Here is a 14,991-nt window from a genome sequence, read left to right as displayed (position 1 = left end):
TACTACTTACCTTGCTGTTATGATCACTACATTAAGTCACTGTTCTGGAATTACACCCCACCCCCACTGAACTTCTCCTAATGCTCCTTTTGGGGCTCCTGGATATAGGATTGAAAGCACTTTGATATTTCAGTTTAAATAAGTGGGACACACACTCTGACTCTGCAGACATCTCATAAAAGGTGGTAACTTCCATTGTTCTCTGCCGAATGCCATCATCTTAAGGATGGAGCTCAAACAGAAGAAAGGGATGAGAGGAACATTCATACATGGGCCCTTTGACTTCATGGGCCTAGGCCGGTTGCCCAATCTGCAGTTGCCTCCTAGGTCCTGTAACCAATATTTCTCATTACCATTAGAAAGGAAAGGCATGTGGTTAATGCTCTATCATCTTCCTTCCAAGAAATTTCATAACACTGGCCAGGACCACACGAACACCACAGTTTACACAGGGACCAGGAAATGGTTTCTGAGGAATGTCACACAAACATCCCTGCAGAATATACATCATGTAACTGGTGAACAATGCAAACCTCTTTGTCGGGAGACAGAGGGCCCCTACATGTCCTAGCAGGGAAGGTTTGCGCAACCCTACTCCTGGAAGCTGGCCAGGTATTCTGGGAGCACAACATATTTTGGCAGATCTTTTTAATCATCTCCATGCTTTGCTAGAAGCTTCCATCCCCAGCACAAAAGGAGCTGTAGATAGCAAACATTTTTAATTAAAACGTAATATCCTTCTACATATAAAACGGTGTTAGATTTTTTTTTTTTTTTTTTTTAAACAAAAAAAATAAATTGTAAAGTATAAAGCCGCCCTAATTCTCTGCACACAAATTGGATGGAGAATAATCAAATGTTTACCGAGCCTTTGAAGGCGAACAGTTCAAAAAGCAGTTTCTCAAACGACGGGAAGAGCTTGTGTCTGGAATCCACCATCTGACAAGGATTTTGTCTCGTTGGGTCTGGGCAACAGTAATTGCAAACAGTTCACACAAAGTTGGGAATGCTAAGAGCTTAGCTGATATTGCTTTCAAATAAGCTGCCCTGTCACTGGAGAGGATGACCGAAGCCAGGGGATTTGCTGGATTAAAGCATACCTATTACAGCCATGGCCATATTGTGAGCCCAACAATATGCAATACAACCTGTAACATGCAAGCAATGCTTGGTGCAGAAGAGTCACGTGGCATATAGTGAGGTCATTGGTCAAGGCTGTGTACTTTCTGCACAAGGTCCACTCCCTCAATAGATCACACATTGGTGGTGGTGGGGGGAACTGGACATGGACACACCAAACCGTATCCCTTTAAAAAGCTGCAAGTACAGAAAAATAATTGTTGATCCAGGTAGAAATCCAGTGAGCTCCTAACTTCCTGTTAGCCAACAATGTTACAACAAAATCCCAAGCTATGCCGACAGCCTTTTCAGACTACAGAGCTCCCATCTTCACCCCTCCATGCATACATTCATTTCTATTCCATCCAGCAATGCTGCTTCCCATTCCATAGACTTAATACATCAAATGTGTTACTAGCACTGTACTACTTCTCAGCCCTGATCTCAGATCTGCTATGAAAGTAAGAATCAGATTGGCAAGTCCAATTGACACATGTCCCTTTTTACCTAATGGGAAAAAAAAATAAAAAATTATAGGTCATACACATTTTGATGAACAGATTTATACTGTAAATTGCTTTTAAGCTGTAGCAAACCATAAAATCACATGATCCTCATCCACAGTGTACAGGGGTATGGGAACCAGAGCATGGATCCAGGCAGACGACATTGATATAAATTTCAAAACCTCAACTCTGACCAGAAAGTGATTTGCATGGTTCATTTAATGAGGTATGAAGCCATCTGCAGAGTTAAACATATTGAAGCTCCTCAGAATTCATCTTTCAAGGCTCAAGTTCTGAGAGGTGAAAATCGGATTACTTGCTGTGAGTTGCTGCACTCCACACATCATCACTGCACTATGCGTTAGTCTTCTGAAGAGGCACAAATGGACAAGTGTTTCCAGCCCAATGCTTCCTAATAGGTGGTGGCAGCTCTGAAGGAGCTCTGCACCATTACTCAGGCAGATGATTACAAGGGGCACCAAACTGGGACAACCCAAAAAACACTATTTTAAAGTGGAAAACCCCTTCTAGGTTAGTATGTCATTTTAGGTTGCGTTAAACTTTTGGCTGCAACCCTTTAAAATTGCCAAAAACAAACCAAAAATTTTGCTCCCCTCCAATACTGCCTATCCCTAATCTTTTCATTTACCGAAACACTAAACCTGAAACTCTGAAAATTAAATATCTGACAGTACCCTTAGACTTGGCACAAAACTAGGGGGAGGTGGAAACACCACAAAACCCACACCTTTGCCCTTGTTAAATAAGTTAAGCCAATTCTTAACATCCCCAATCCTGAACCCTTGCCTCTATGGGGTGCTCATAATTCAGTTCCAATCTTCCCCAGTGTAGTAGGCCATCCTGGCCTATGATTGCGCAAAAGCTTACTGCAATCAGGAGAAAGTGCCTGTTGCTGGGTGTTGAAGGTCATTTTGTGGAGGGAGTCTCTTATGAAGATCTGTGCTGGAGACACCATGGAATGCCATGTGATTGTTTCAGAGTTCCGCCAGGAGTCAGCCAAGTCAGAGGGATGTTTAAAAAACCTCTTGTAGAGAACAGCTTCTCAAAATCAGATTTAATAACCTAGAGATTAGGATGCGGTGTTCTATGATGGAAAGATTTCAGTATAGGTTTAGAGGATGAAGTAAATGGTGTGCATTCCTTGTATCCACAGGTGAAACCCAAGCAATCTTTGTTAGGGTAAGTGAAGGGAGTGCCAGCTATGGAACTGAAGCTAGACAAGTACTGTGTGTAGCAGCCAATAAAGAACTGGACGCATAGAGGACAGTACACCTCTCAGGGCTGGTGCAAGTCAGAATGAAGTGGGCTCTCTGAAGAGAAGGGAAGAGGCCTCTTGTGCCGAGTATTGTAGCCAAATGAGTGAAAGCCAGTTCATACCTGCAAAGAGCCCAGTTTTCGATGCTCTTGGTTAGATTGCTGGGCACGGCAGACCAGTTTTAGACACTAACAAATTGTTCAGGCTCAAAGTTCCTAAAGCTTGGAAAATTTCATTGTGGAGGACCGGAGTTCACCCCCTCTCAATCTTCATTTATTTCAGACTCAGTCCCACTCAGGTAAAAAATTAGTCATACAAGCCTACTGCACCTTGACTGCTTGCTAATCCCCATTGCTCACATATCGCAAACATCCAAAAAAGAAAAATTCTCTTTTATTTGCTTTTCTAAACTGATTAAAGAATACAATATGGCTGCAATCTACAACGGGCATTAATGCCATTTGCAGTTGATAAACAAGATCTGGACCACCATAACCACATTCCATTTTTTGTATTAAACGGTTACAAAGAAGGTTTTAGAATTTTTATATAGGTTTCTTTCATTGTGAGAGGAAAGAAGCAACAAAATCATATTATCCAACAGTAATCAAATTATTGTTTACCGACTTGCTGCTATAAAATGCTGCACTTGCAGTACTGCCATTGCGCCTCACATATCTTACATCCTTGAAACTTGTAGAAAAGCTATACTGAATAATGGCACACAATTTGTAATGACTTGTGAATCATCTGATGTCTCATGTTAGGCCTTGAACATGATTCTAACAGGAAAATAGACAGTATATTGCGGGACCAACATGAAGGCTATAGACACCAAGGTGACCTGCCTGGCCTAGTTTAATTACAATCCTTGAATTCTAAACTTGGAACAAAAAAAAAAAAAAGAAATCTAATGCAAAAGGAACCTCCATCATTAAAACAGAGGATTTATGATTAGCCAAGCCTCAAAATAGCAGCACGAATAACCAGAAGAATGCATCCGACCCTGCTGCAATAATATCCTTGTTTCCCATTTCTCTTCCTTCCCCCCAGCCCATAGCCTCAGATCGACTTTCAGGAGCCTGTACAGGGAATTGGGATTTCCCCCACCCTCCATCCCCTGAGATCAGCTTACAAGGCCCCTGACCATCAACCAGGATGTCCTTGAAGCTGCAGTAGTACAGACCCCCTCCCCACTTAACCCTGCAATGTGTCTAGAAGGTCATCAGAGGTCATCTCCCATTTGTCAACATCTCTCATCTCAAACCAGCTCCGTTACACAGCACTCTGCCTGGAAGTTATGAGACTGAAATCCAGGCAGGTCTCTTGCCTTTGTCCAAAGACTGGAATACAGAAACAGCCCGAGCCTCTAATGTTCTCACGGGCTTTCCTGGACAATCATAATCCAAACCTCTAGTTCACGTAAGGTACCAGCAATAGTCCAATTCTGGACATGTAATCAATGCTGCACATTTGTTGCTCAAATCCTTGTTTGGTAGCTACCTGCCAACCATACCATTAAAAATTGTAAAGCATAGGTCTTTAGGCCTCACACACTATTGCTCCTAAAAGGTTTTTGGCTTTTATTTTGCCAAAGCCCCTGAAAACATCTCAAAGCCTTTGTCCATGCACACAGGCTTTTAGAAGCATTAAAGAGAAGCAGAGTTTTGAGGCCGTGAACATTCCTTCTCCTAAAAAACACAGAAGGACTGGGTTCAGGAGAAGAGCTTTTGGGCATAAAAATGCCAAAACGTGGCTAAAAGCATCTAAAACATTTAGCACTTCAGCTTTTATTCATTTCATTTTAATTTATTCTGGACAAGGAAATAAAACATACAAACTCCAAATGCGGCTAAACTCGCAAAAAAACACAGCTTATGAGTTTTTAATGTAGATTTCCTCCTGTGAAGAGAAACAGCATTTACAATAAACCAGTGTGCATGAGGCCTTTGAGACAGACCTCCCAACCGGTTTCGTAGGCTATTTTAGGACAAAAAAAAAAAAAAAAAAAAAAAAAAAAAAAAAAAAAAAAACACACAACCTTGAAATATATGGGGTACATACAGATCACTCAACTCATACAGGTGGAATGAAAAACCCTCTGTAAGATCTGAAGGTATGGAGTAGAGCGCCCAGTATCGGAATTTGACATACATGGCTTCAAGTAGTCATTCTTGAGTGCAAAATGAAAGCTTTGCATTTCAATAAGACTGACTTGAAACGATTGAATCAGAGGAAATTTTTGGGCGATCAGACAGTGTTTTGTGCTTTTATAACCCTTTCAAAACGTGCGATAGCAATGGGAAGGTTCTGAATCATTTCTCTTCGGTAGTGAGTGGGCTTATAGATGTATTTTGCAATGAAGTAATATGGACAAGAGCCGTGATGCAATGAATAGTACACACTGAAATTAAAACCCAATCAAGATGTGTATGACTTTAGTCTTCATTGTCTATTTTTTACCGCTCTGTTTTTGTGCATTGAAACAAAGGCTTTTAATTTTTAAATGGTTAGTTATTCAATTATTGAGCCTCAGTGTAAATTGATTTTTTTTGTAATGCAGCACAGCACAACCCTCAGAGCACTCACATCTGGGCATTGTGTAGGTGCCTTTTTTGAATATATTTATATCCTGGAATGCTATTCAAATCACATACTGTGTCTTGAATGAATGAGTTTGAGAATAACAGATTGCCATGAGCAGCTCGATCTATTAGGTTCAAAAAAGCCCATTCTATCCATCTGTATAACGTTCACGGTTACAAGACACTGCCATATATATCTGAGGTCACATTCTCTAATGGATAAAGTAGCCCTGGACCAGAGACTCACCCCTAATTGGAATACACATCAGGTTATACTCCCCCAGTGTAGCCTGGCTATACAGTCAGCACACTGGCTGCCAGAAATCTGAGGAATTCCAACTATTTCCCTAAGAGCCTGCAGATCTCATCTACATTAATCAGTAACTATGGAACAAATGAGTAGAGCAGAGCAGGGGCATCAGACAATCCACACTGTGGAAGCAAAAATTAATAGATGCCAGGGCTAGAGCTCATCCTGAAAGAGCAATTCTAACATCAGTCTTGAAGGATTAATTACACCAAAAAGCTCATATTGAGTCTGGAGACAATATCTGCTGTCCTATACCTCTTGGTGGCTCCAATCTTAAGTTTCCCTGTCCCAATATCAGATTCTAACCCTCATGTAAATAGCAAATTTATTAATAATTCTGTTCCTGCCTACCCTGGGGGGGGAGGAATTCTACCCTGATAAAACATTTTCCTTTGGTTACTTCCTGCGTTCTGGCCTAGAGAGGTCTTACATCCCAGCCGTCTTCAGGTAGGGCTCTCAACTAAGCATATTTGCCTGCCTGAGCTAAGAGCAGGTTGATTTCGGGGGTCAAAGGTCAAGATGGCTAGGGCCAAAAATACTACGGTAGCATTTCTTCAAAGTGATTTCTTAGCAAAATAAAGCATGGAGACATGGATGGCTGGGCAAGTTTACTTTGATTAAAAATTAATCAAGTATTTTTGGTTTGTGGTGCGCAGATGCAGTGTAGTTCTGCTTTAAATTCTCGATAAGATAAAGCAAATATTTAAGTCACAACCCCTCATAAGAGCCACAATAGGTACACAGATTTGGTTATTCCACCACTGAAATCCACGAGGGCCCATTCCACTGATGCAGAATACACACAGAAATGAGTGTTTTACCTCAATGACCATTAAAGCACAATAGGATGTCCTTCAGAACGAAGGAATGTATTTGTACAACGCACCTACAGTACAGTCTACAACGCAGAGTGTTGCGTTGCCAAACACTGCCACCGATATATTTTCTACGTGTTTAATAGGCGCACCGCCATCACATTTGCAATGCATGGAAAGGCACAACCCATAGTGTGCATAGGCTTTCCATCCTTACACAAGTACCAATGTATACACATACAGCTGCATCCTAGAATTTATTTCTATGGGTTGCTGTATGCAGCAGCTGGGAATCCTAGGTGGTGGGGGATTTGGGAAGTACAACCAGAATTTTACATCATACAACCGCAGGAGCCCGTGTGCATGAGGCCTGATAAAAATGGATAAGAGGTCTTGGAGGTTTAACAATGCAGCATCTACCAAAAACTACCTGCCTGGAGTTTGCTTGTTCTCCCTGTGCCTGCGTGGGTTTCCTCCTACACTAAAGACATGATGGTAAGTCAACTGGCTCCTGTCTAACCTGGCCCTAGCATATGTATGTATGAATGAGTTAAGGACCTTAGATTGTTCTTTTGAGAGTAGGGACTGATGTGAATGTATAATATTTACATATAATTTCAGAAGAAAAAAAAAAACAAAAAGTCACCAATGGGTGGATTGATCCTTTAAATTTTACTCCTTGTATAGTACACAGCTTTAAAACAAAAAATAAAATGAAACAATGCAGGCATCAAAATGTGGCACCCATAGCAACCAATCAGGATCCCTCCAACTGTCTGGCTTCAGTGAAGTCAATCCTGATTGGTTGCTCCAGGTAACTACACATTCTGCTTTGCTCCTTAAACTGTTTATTGAAAAGCCCAAAATATCAGGAGCAGAAAGTAGAAATCTAGTTTAAAGGCCACCAGCCCTCTGTGGAATTGCATGTTCTGATGCCAATCTGAACAGACTTCTCTGCTACTGTAGTAGCAGCAATGACAAAACTTCTAGTAAACTGGTTATGCAATGTGCACAGTTTTATACACTATCAAAACCAAATTCTGAAGGACAAAAAAAAAAAAAAAAAAAAAAAAAAAAAAAAAAAGGGGAAAGAAAAAAAATTGGGCCCATAAATAAAACATCAAAGCAATGTATGTATGAGAACCAGCAAGCGCCAAATCTAGCCATGTACCCCAGCACATTAAAACAGTGTTGGCTGTCACGGTTCCCTGTGTTCACCCACCCTGTACCTTCTATCACCAGGATACATACACCCCAGAGTGTCCTGTGACTGCATGCTTGCCATGGGTCAGTTTCCAGACAGGCAATCTGCTTTAACCCTCACCTCTGCAAAGCCCACCCTTCACATGTGCTATACTCAAACACTTAGGGGTGGATTTAGTAAAAGCAAATAGACTGTGCACTTTGAGTACAGCTGCACTCAGTTTCCTTAGCAAATGTAATATTGTACCAAGTTTTACTTTTTAAAGAATACCCAATCAGGTGCAAGGAAAAAATACAAAAAACCCCACAAACAAAAAACAGCTATTTTGCCTTCACATGGATTGGATGATGGAACTCAGCAGAGCTTCTGCACATTCACCAAGCTCTTGGGGGTGGGGGATGGGGGGGAATAAATAAATAAAAATTTATGAGTGAATTTGCAAAGTGCACAGTATTTGCCTTTAGGAAATACACCCCATAGCGTTTATTCATACAAAACTCATGCAATTAGCCTGTCTAGTAGAAATCCCACTCTTCCCAGTGGGGCCGGTCCACATCTATGCACTGCAGTAGAGTGTAGAAAGGGAAACGATGAGCCTATTCATACCTGTGTGCGCATTACAAATAGGTGTTTATTTAGGTCAATACAAGTCAATTTAGACCCAACTGTGCACTCTACATCTGAACTTACACTCAGATTAACAACTGAGACACAATGCTGTCCAAACACCACTGTGCCTCCAACGTCTACAAATAAAAGTCGTCCATACTCTAGATCTAAATGGGCCGGTAAATTTGTAGGAACCCACAATGCTTCAGTTTGCTCCATATGTTTAGGGATCATCTTGATCTCTAATGACCAATTTCCATTTTGGTGGAATGATTGAGCTACTTGAAACTTAAAAAGTGTAGCTCCAGCCCAACTATGGGTTAATGTAGCCAAACAGAGCAATTACAGGCCTGACTGGGCCCTTTTAGGCCCCATCTGCTGATCAGACTATGAAGGCACAGAGCCATCTACTCTGAGCAAACAAAACCAGCCTGGATAGGCAATGGCCTGATGCAAAAATCAAGATACAATAGCAGATTCCTGAAAACCACCATCCATGTATACAATTGTTGTATGTCCACTATTACTCGATGATCTAGACGTGTACCAACAATCCAGATAGCTGGACATATCTGTGAGGGTCAAAGAGCCCAATCTTCTGGCTGGCTGGACTTCCATCCCACCTTTGCTCTTTGCACTCAATAAGGCTGAGGAATTATGGGATATAACTATATGAAGCCTATGTAATGAGGGAGGCAAGTTAGCGTCTCCATCCCTGTAATGGAGAGGCCTAAAAAAAAAAAACTCTCCCCCGTTATGGTTTGGAACTACTGAATACATATAGGAGCCTTGATCGCAATAAGCCATAAAGATTTGTAAGAGCCTTGGTAAATACTGGGTGTGCAAATACAGATAGAAGGAACATCAGAGTGACAGCCAACAACACACATGATCATAGTAATCTTACAAACAGCACAGCCCCAAAGCACTGCAGAACTGTACAGCATGGGGGGAGGGGACGTGGTGACAAATCCAGCAGTGCTGACAGTACTGCAGAAATAAAAAAAAAAAAAAAAAAAAAAAAAAAAAAAACTTTATTAAGATATTGCCTCTGCCTTGTGTGAAAGTGATGGATTGCTACAACAACGGCCATTAATCTGATGTGTCTACAGGCACACAGCAGGATTTCTCGTCATCTTAACAGATCGACTCTGCCTCTCTTAATTATCAGATATTGTAAACTACAATGCCAATAAAGAAAAAAATTAAATAAATAAAAATCCACATTAAGCAATAAATTCATTTTACATCTATGTAAAAAATGATTATAAAATGCATCCATGGTTAAAGAAAAAAAAAATTAAAGATGAAATTATGCTCGTTTTTGGGTTAGGCCCTGATCCATTCACTATTGAGCCTAAATATTAAAAGTGAAATATGAATGTCTAATACTTCCCAGCAACCATTCGATTGATAAATAAGCTCTACTGAGCCTATGTGTACATTCCTTAGACTTGTGTGCCTGCAACTCCATCACATCACTTTTTTTGCACACGTTAGGGAAAAAAAGCCCAAATAGGATGGCGCAACTGGCCTCCAATCACTTGGTACAGCTCCTTAATAGAAGGGATCTGTGTAGCATCAAAAAAAAAAAAAAAAAAAAAAAAGGGTGGGGTGATGATCCAAGTGCAGAAAAACCAATATAATCTTGATCTTACTTGATCAAAAACGAAAAAAAACAAAAAACCCACATGTAGTTAACATGAAAGGGGCCTAGACAGAGGCAGGCCTGACTCAAAACGCGTAGCCATGCCCCTTTGACTCTGCCCAGAATCTGACATTGTGCTGGACTGTTTCCACGCTGTCGGATAGTCTACTCAGGCTCATGGAGGGGTCTAAATCTTAGACTCTGCTATATGGCATACCATCACACGGATGACCGCTCCAGTCTGTATGGCAGGTGCATATACTATCAAGAAGAAAAAATGACAGCATGTAATTAAAGATCAGTGTTGCTGCACTTAGACCACACCCTCCCCCCCCCCCTTCAAAAAAAAAAAAATTAAAAGCATTTAGATATAATAAAGCCTTTATTACACAAAAGGTGAATATCAATTACAAATGATGATTTTGTTGCACTGTCTTAGGACATCAGATTTGTCAGAATGATGGCAATAGACTGAATGGGAAGCCTAGAACCCTACTTCATGATCTGCAGAGTCAGGGTATATCATACAGATGAAGAGTCCAAGGTAGCCTGTATTTGGCATAAAACCCGAGCCACAGCAGACTGTGTGGCAGTTATGGGGCCCTGAGGAGGTGTCCCAAAAGCCTCTCGTCAGTATTAGATTTAACAAAGCAACAAGAGCCTTTGGAGGAACAGAGGACACAATGACTACTTCCAGACAGCTTTAAAAAAAAAAAAAAAAAAAAGGGGGGAAGACGACCAGCAAACTGGTACCCCTTTGAAAGTCTATATGGATTATTTATTGCAAAGCTTGAAGTAGTTGGAAAGGCTCAAGGTTCTATACATGAAGGTAAAAAACCTTAAGGGTTACTAACCCCAGGACCCTGTATTCACTAGATCTGGTCTCCCACAGTACATACACTACATGGAAATGCAACTATTTAAGTAAATATAAACTGCTAAATACCTTATCAGAAGTTAGAGCAGACTTGTGACTTCTGTCAGTGTCCAGATGAGCACTGGTTAAAGCTTGTAGGAGTTTTACTTCTTTAGGAGGATGCAGAACCCCTGACCTCTGGACAGTGCTGATCACATGCACTCTCCCAAGAAGAAAAACCTCTCTAGCAATACACACCAAACTGAGCATGTGCAGAAAGACTCCACATGACATGTCTTATCAGGCAATAAGAGGGAGGCACTGGAAGAAGGGAAGCATCAGAAGTCAGGATCAAACATTTTATACAATGTAGAGGATTGACCTCTTAGGTTCCACAGTGAGTATAAGTATGCTTTACAGACTGATTTTTATGGCTGTGGGTTTAGTAACACTAAGTGTGCAGCAGCACCCCCTGCCCAATAAAACTTACCAATAGCAATCCAGTGATGTGCATGAGAGCCTCGGCTCTCCAGGGACTCCAGTAGGGTTCCAGGTTTCCCATTCAGTCTATTGCCATCATACTGACGAATCTGAAGTCCTAAGACAGAGCAGTTGCTGAGACAGCAGTGGTAGTCATTGGCTCCTGCTACTACCAGCCAGTGAGCCAATTAGGAGTGCAGACAAGCTGAGCAATGCTGTGTGAATGAACAGCAGTGGATCAGGAGTGAACCTGCTTGGGAGATATGGGGGCACTAGACAGGGGCCTGGAGCACCAGAGGGGGACCCGAGAAGGGGATTGGGGTGCACACAAACACACCTTAGAGGTGACAGCTGCATTCATTTTCTTTGTTCAAGCCAAGTATATTTTCAGCAACAGGAATACTTGTTGGTCTCAACAGAAAAACGTTTAACATCTGGTGTACTCAACTGAAATCTCAAACAGCGTTCTTAGCAATCTTCTGATATTAGCTCAGGGGCTGACTGACCAATTGGAAACTCGGGCGCTGCCCGAGGGCCCGGGGTCAGTAGGGGGCCCCATGAGATGCCCCGGTACCTTTTTCATAGGCTTTTTTGAGTTTGGGCAAGGACACAGGGGCCCCTAGAGTTGTCAGTCCTCCTGTTAGCTCCTTTTAGATTGTAGCTCTAATGAGCAGGGCCCTCTGACTCCTCCTATACTGATTTGTAATAGAACTGTACCATCTGCCCTCATATTGTAAAGCACTGCACCAACTGATGGCGCTATACAAATCATATGTCGTTGTCAGATTACACTACTTCCCAAGGGAATGGAGAGTAGGTGCTTCAGTTAAAATCAGGAGAGCAGCCTAGGGTGACAACACTGCTCCTCCATAGCTATAGTGTAGCAAAGGTCACCCTAGGACAGGAAGTTACTGGTAGGATCACCGAATACAGAAAAAAAAACAAAAAAACAAATGCAGCCATCACATGCAGTTAAGGGACCCGTAAGCTGCAACATATTACATTTCTGATTTTGGGTTTAGATACGCTTTAAGAAATCACCTTTCACCTGCTGCAGTGAAGGAAAGTTCACAAGCAAGTCGTCCTTGTATCACGGCTTCACCGCTGAGACATGGCCTATGAAATCCTTTCATCCACACGTAATCACATACCACACATCCACCTCCTTCAGAGATCACACAAATATGGAATGTACAGATCTCATAGAACACATTACATCATAGTCAGCCACACATGCAGGAGCAGAATGTCAGCGAATGATTCTCAGAAAGCCTCGGAATTCTACATCGGGTTGTCACATTCGCAGCGCCATGATCTGTCTCCTACTTCCACTAACCAATCAAATGCTTTCTACCCCACACAGTGCTGAGATAAAAGAAATAAAAATCTTACTGACTGCTCTACTCAACACACAAAGCACATTGATAAATGGGGCCGAGCATTCGCCATGTCCTTAGATTTCATACTGGAGAAATTTCCAACGAGATGAAGATTGAGCGGTCTGCTTCAGAGAGGCAATTGGACCCAGAGGAGCTGTGAGTCTAACAATCAGACGCTACCATAGAAAGCTGTATGTCAATAACAGAAAGGGGGGGGTTGGATTACTGGCAAGCCTGAATGTGCTAAGAGGAATAATAAGCAACTGCTAGCTCACCAAGAGGTTCTGCAGCAGCTGTCACTCTGCTATACAGCACGGATGGTTACGTGTATCACAATAGGATCGTAAATCTGCTGGTTTACCAGTACGGGGGCCAAACTGGATAAAAGGGAATGGATTGTTTAGGGCAGGGTTAGCCAACTTACAAGGTATAGAGGAGCCTACATAGTGCCCCCCAACATCACCAAGGGGCACATATAATCAATCTTTGTATGCTATAGAAGACAGTGTAGTATGAAGTCCACCTGATTGAATATACAGCGAATGGAATTGATTGTTCTGGGTGGGTTTAGCACACTTACCCCACCCATAGATCCAATCCATCTATGGGCAGGCTGACTGTACTAAAGTCAATCCATTGATTGACTTAAATACACCCAGGCTGTCAGACGTTTTGCATGCGATTACTGATTATTATTATTATTATTCAGTATTTATAAAGCGCCAATAGTTCGCTCAGCGCTGTACATTACAAAGGGGGACAGAACATGTGACAGAACAATACCAATACAATGAAAAACATGAGGGGATCGAGGGCCCTGCTCTTTCAAGCTTACAATCTAGGAGAATATGGCATTAGCCGCCAGCAGCGATCACCAAGTTCTGCCGACTAGGAAGGCTCCCTGCCAGTAGAGCATAACAGCTCTATGGGAGGGATTAGCCCCATCACTGACTGTGATGATGGGGAAATAGGTTATTTTTTCCTTCCACCTGTGGAGGATGCAAAGAAAATTGTATCATCTATGGCCTGCTTCAGGCTCCTTTCACAAGGGCGGCCAGGGGGGTGGTAAAGACAAGGTGGCCGATCCGTTTTTAGAGCACAAGGTGCCTACATAGGTAAGTACACACTGGCACAGAACTTTGCCCTGCAGCAATTTTAACATGACATGCCAAGTATGACAGGTGGCACCGTCAAAATCTCCCATGTACGTGAATAGGGCCATGGTGCAACAGAGCTAAACACTCGGACAGCACAGTCCCACAATGCAAATAACAAAAATAAAAATTCTAGTGTGAAAAAAGTAATCAAAAAGTACAGTGGGCCTCAGGTGTGTCCCCATACATCACCTAGAGCCACATATTCAGCATGTACATGCTACAGAAGACTGTCAGACATTAAAGGAGATAGTTGAAGACTTGACATTCTACAACAGTGGTGGGAGACAGTGCAGGGACATATTACAGGAGACATTAATGGATTAACAAAGAAGTGGTGAAGGCAGTAATTAGCTACAGAAATTGGGATTCAAGATACCCAGAGGGCCACAGCCTGGGCTGCAGGGGTTTAGGGAGATCCCTCGTACATCACCACCTTGCGTTTTAGTACCTCTGAACCTTCTAAAATGCATGCGTCAAAGGCAAGGTCATAGATCGAGCCTGTTCACATCTGTGTTCCTTCATATGTTTTTAAGCCCATAGAAGTCAATAACAGCACAGTGGCTAAGTGGTTAGCACTTCTGCCTAGCAGCACTAGGGTAGTTGGTTCGAATCCCAAACCACAACACTGCCTGCACGAAGTTTGCATGTTCTCCCTATGCCTGCATGTGTTTCCTCCGGGTACTCAGGTTTCCTCCCACACTCCAAAGACATGCTGGTATGCTGACTGGCTCCTGTCTAATTGACCCTAGTATGTGTATGAATGTGAGATAGGGACTTTTAGATTGTAAGCTCCTTGAGGGCAAAGACTGTGAATATACAATATATATGTAAATTGATGGCACTATACAAGTACCTGTAATAAATACATGGAAATGTGTTTTGCATGCATTTCTAGCCCCCATAACAAGCCCAAATAGTTATTGGCCAACATGAAAAATGCATGACGTACTGCACCTAAAATGCACAGGTGTGAACAGGGCCTAAAACAGAACTACAAGTCACAGAATAGAGCTTTTTTTGCCCTTATGCTGCCCTTGAATGAAAGCA

The 14,991-nt window shown here is 42.1% G+C and overlaps 1 protein-coding gene across 1 annotated transcript in view; it reads right to left on the bottom strand.

Moving 5' to 3' along the window:
• RND3 (Rho family GTPase 3) overlaps window positions 1–14,991 on the bottom strand; it is a 39,765-nt gene that overhangs the window by 20,877 nt on the left and 3,897 nt on the right. The gene's annotated exons all lie outside the window — the stretch shown is intronic.

This window comes from Staurois parvus, unplaced genomic scaffold, assembly GCF_062004578.1.
Source record: "Staurois parvus isolate SC_StPar_1 unplaced genomic scaffold, SC_StPar_1.0 ptg000471l, whole genome shotgun sequence".
In the NCBI taxonomy this organism is placed as follows: Eukaryota; Metazoa; Chordata; class Amphibia; order Anura; family Ranidae; genus Staurois; species Staurois parvus.
Note: the sequence above shows the minus strand (reverse complement) of the source record. Positions and strands in the feature narration are given on the sequence as shown.